At 37.2% G+C, this 4,666-nt stretch overlaps 1 long non-coding RNA gene across 1 annotated transcript; it reads right to left on the bottom strand.

Moving 5' to 3' along the window:
* Window positions 1-927: 927 nt before the first annotated feature.
* Window positions 928-1,794, bottom strand: LOC113767128. Its single transcript, XR_003467870.1, has 3 exons — window positions 1,778-1,794; window positions 1,222-1,302; window positions 928-1,113 (listed from the first exon to the last, which is right to left on the bottom strand). It is a non-coding gene; the product is annotated as an uncharacterized LOC113767128 (long non-coding RNA).
* Window positions 1,795-4,666: the final 2,872 nt, after the last annotated feature.

Below are 4,666 nucleotides of genomic sequence, written 5' to 3'. Positions count from 1 at the left end.
TGTTTTTAATTGAGAACTGTAGTGAACGACTGAGTCCCGGCGAGAGCCGGGCAGGCGGCCCGCCGAACCCTCTGGTTCGCCTTAGGGGAAGGTGGGGCCGTGACAAAAAATACTCTTGTACATTATATGATGTACTCACCTATATGTAATAGCATGTAGTGTATAAATAAAACACACTTATATAAATGGATACATGTATAGGTTAAGAAATTAAAATAAAAAATTATAGATATCATGGGCAACACAAGTTGCCAAGAAGAGAGAAAAGCCATTCCTTGCCCACCAATACGAGCAAACACGTTACACTAGTGCTGTATGCAAGTGCTTCAGCTTTCTGTGCAACTTATGTGACGATAAACATAAATGAAGGAAGCAGGCTAGATATGGTAATCAGGGACTGCAATAAAATAGGAGAAAAACATTTTCATTGCATATTGTCTCATAACAAGTATCTCTTTCCTCAAAGATTAAATATTTACAATCATGCAACTTATGCATACCTCATAATAAATGCTCATAATATCTGAGTGAAGAGACGCAGCTTTATTTGCTTGAATTTCTAATCTACTTCTTTCTTCCATTAGTCACTGGTGCAGCAAATCTTTCTGCATCTATACCTTCTGTGGGGTCAACTTGTTTATCCATGCTTGGGCACAGTTAATTATCTTCTCATCAAAGCCAATTCTTTTAGCAATGTTTATGGCATTGGATTCCCCTACGCTTCCCCAAATCATCTGGCATTGGATTCTTTTAGCAATGAAGCCTATCATAGTCCAGTCCACATTCACCAATTGCTGCCACCTTACAAAAATTAAATTGTCACATTAAGAAAATTGAGGAAGATACATGTATCTAAAGTAATCTTTTCTATGTTCTTCTAAATGTAGCACTTTAGTTTACCTTTCCTTTCTCAACCCCTTCTTTAGTCAATGAGAGAAGAGACTGAAAATGCTTTTCGGGATCCCCACTCTCATCAAATTCCTGAATCGATCACAAATGTATCCATTCATCCTTATTCTCACACATTCAATAACTTAAGGATGGCATTCAGAAGAGTATCAACAGTCACTTTGCATCTTGTTGGGTGCACATCAACCATGCAAAAAAGTCTTGCTGCAAGGGAAAATGGATTGCCAAGAATATAGGGTATAAGGCGCCAAGCGAGAGACAAATGGCAGAGAAAGATGAAAAATCTAACGAAGGAAAACGTGTCTGGCTAACCATCAGTTTCAGCAATAGCAAGAGCTTCTTTTGATTCCTCTAGAAATCCACCAGTAACCTAGGACAGAAAACGCAAGACAACTAAAGAATCATTTAGCATGATTAATCCCGATTACAGAAGGCAAATAACCAACCTTAACAACAAGAAATAAACCTCTCAGTTCTGTTACTCCAATAAAACGGAATGAATTACAAATCAGCAAATTTTACAAGCTCATCCATCCTCTATGATATTAAAACAAGAGGTTGAACTTCTCCAAAAGTGGAACTTCAAAAGATCCAAAGTTCATATTCTCTCAATTTATTGAGCAAGCCAAACTATCAAACAGCCTGAGTTAATAATACCATCTATCTAACTACAAGTAGAGTTTCATTTTGTGGGACCGCTGATACTCTTTTCCCAACCCCTGAAAAAAAAGAAAAAAAAGAAACCCTACTAATAGGCTGCAAACTTATCCTTTGCAACAAGCTAATAGTAATACCAACCAGAAAAATAGTCGCACGAGACATATCCGTATGAAAAAGATCAAAGTTTTGTTCAGGGATATATACTTACAATAATTCGATCAACACCAGCGCTCCAACCCCTGCTGAGTACTGCAACAATATCTGCCACATGGTATTTCTTGCCGTTGTATATTCCTTTGAACATACCATCTGTAATTGACATTCATTTATGCATTAAAAGTAGGTTTACTGAAAAAACTATGTTTCACGGAAAGTGTTTTAGAAAGATTTAAGATTTGACATACCAGTGAGATTGACTGCTATATCTGTTCAAGTTAAAACCCCACAAATACTATATCATTAAACATGATTAAAATGACTCGGTGCCTTATTCAAGACAAATACAGAAAAGGGTTACTTGCCAATCATTCGGATAGTCGCCATTAGTGAAAGTTGGAGTCTTTTTGGGTGTCTGTCTGCTTGAGAGTCCGCTTGAGATGAGATCAACTGGAAGTCTAGAACAGCAAATAAAATTTAATAGAGAATAAAAGAAAATTTAATCAAGGGGCAAAAACAGCATACACAAAATTAAAATGGAGAATGCAGTGGACTTGAGAGACAAACAAAAAACAAAAAAAGAGAGAGATGGAGAGAAGAATATTGACTTGTCTTAAAAAAATAGCGAAGAGGTGCAAAAGAGCAAAGTAAGATTGATTGATTGAGAAAAGGAAAAGGGAAAACAAAGGGGAGAGGAGGACGCCTGGAGATTGGAGTGGGTAAGACTTGGTGGAGCAGTTTCTGATTTCCAGTGAAAATCGGCAGACCTGGAGACCAGTACAGAACCAAATGGAAGGAAAGATAGAGTATATACTTCTACAAGGCATAAAGGACTCTTGAATTCATATATGTTTCTAAGTAATCAATTGTAATGATTCTTGATTAAGCAACATTTGCTACAATTTTGTGAGAGAAGAGTGCTCACAATGTCTCCCATGGATTGGGGAGTTGGCTCAATACAATCTTTGTTCTTGGTTCAAATTGATTGCTCCAAATGGCCAATTTCCAAGGATAACACTTAACATTTTTGCTCCTCAGAAAATAATAAAAAGCTTCACATCTTTCATTACATCTTTCATTATCTTCTTAATTTCTTGATTATAACTTTCCCTAGCTTCTATCAATCATTCATGGTACATGTCTTATCACTTGTCCCAGCTATTATTAATGAACCCCTCCTTCTTCCAGTCTTATTATCAAGCTGAAAAAATTTTGCTTTAAAAGAAAGGAAAAAAGGGTAACATCTTCTTATGTGAAGATCAAGTACGATTTTAGATATGATAATCAATAAACGTTAATCAAATTGAAGTCTTGAAGGGTTTCAAGTCTCATAATTAAAGTTCTTATTTTTAACAGTAGATTCTATGTTCTTGTAGCAGTTTATCAATACAAGAAACAAAAAACTGGTAGAACAAAAAGCTAAAAAAAAAGAGAGAGAATGATCAGCTAACCTGAATCAATACAAGCTCCAAATATATAACACAAGATGACGAAGAAAGAAAGCTCGTTGCAGCAATCACATATGAAGAAAGCTGCATGCAAAATGTAAAGGGAAAAGAGGAGAAAAAGGCAGAACACAAATAAGAACAAACAATGGACAAATGAAAGGTAGAACAAAGAATCAAAGAAGATAGAAAATTTAAAATAGCTGTTATTCTTGGTTTTGATGATCACAAAGTAATTTGAAATGTTTATACTAACCAAGAAAGTGAACACTTTGATCAGGTCTGATGGAACAAAGAAAGCATATGTTCGTTTATCTCCTGACTACGTTGCTTTGGATGTGGCAAACAAGATTAGAATAAAATGAATGAATTTAGTCATTGTTTTGTTCCAATCAAAGATACTGTCCTTTAAGTATGACAATTTTGCTATTCTTGGTATTTTGAAATGTATCTAACCTTCTTCGATTATAAGTGTCTTTACATATCAAAGAATCAGGTATGAATAGGTCATGAAATGCATTTCAACCAAAAGAAGAAGCAAAAACAGGATACTCACGTCGGACGGCCGAAAGGAATCTGTCGGACGTCCGAAAGGATAAAGAGCATCAAGAAGGAAGCTCTGTCGGACGCTCGTGAGGAAGCATCGGACGTCCGGAAGGATCGGACGCTTGCCATCGGACGCTCATCAACCGCATCGGACGTCCGAAAAATTCCAAGCTGACTTGCCAACTCTCTGCCTACGATCGGACGCTGCGGTGTCGGACGATCAAGACGCATCGGACGTCCGAACGTCAACTTGGATGCCATCGGACGATTGGTTCGGACGATGATTTGATCGTCGGACGTCCGACAGCCCCAACAGCTAGTTGACTCTTCAGCTGCCTTCTATCCGTTGGAAGCATTGATGAAGCCCATTTCTGGTTCCCTTTAAAATCAAACTGGTCTGAACGAAGTAGGGACTTTTGCACACTTTGTTTACAAGATCTCAAGAGATATTTTAGCTAGAAAATAGTCTCCAAAGCTAGATTTGTTTTAAAGTGGTGTGAATTTCTGGTGAGCATTTCTTTTGTGATTGAAAGGATCTTTAGTGTAGCTTTGTTGAGGGCTTTCTGAGTGATTGTAAAACTTCTTAGCTTGACTAAGTGAGGCTTGGGGCAAGGAGGAAGTGCTCCCTCCATTGTACATCTAGTTGATCGTCTTCCATCAAAGAGAAGTTGCTCTTCCTAGTGTGTGGTCTTCAAGTTTGAGGATAGCTTGGTAGACACTTGGTTTGATTCCCCAAATTTACTTTTCTGTTTAATAAAATTCTCATTGCTTGTTTATACTTGTGTTTCTGATCAATATAGCTCTTGTCTTCTAATCTACTTGGTTGATCATTACTAGAAAAGAAGGAAATTTTCATTTAGCAAAAATTGTCTAAATCTGATTAAGATTTTGAATAACCCAATTCACCCCCCCCTCTTGGTTGTCTTTGGGACTTACAATTGGTATCAGAG

Source organism: Coffea eugenioides, chromosome 3 (assembly GCF_003713205.1).
Source record: "Coffea eugenioides isolate CCC68of chromosome 3, Ceug_1.0, whole genome shotgun sequence".
NCBI lineage: Eukaryota > Viridiplantae > Streptophyta > Magnoliopsida > Gentianales > Rubiaceae > Coffea > Coffea eugenioides.
The sequence above is the reverse complement of the archived record's forward strand: the minus strand, read 5'-3'. Positions and strand labels throughout refer to the sequence as shown.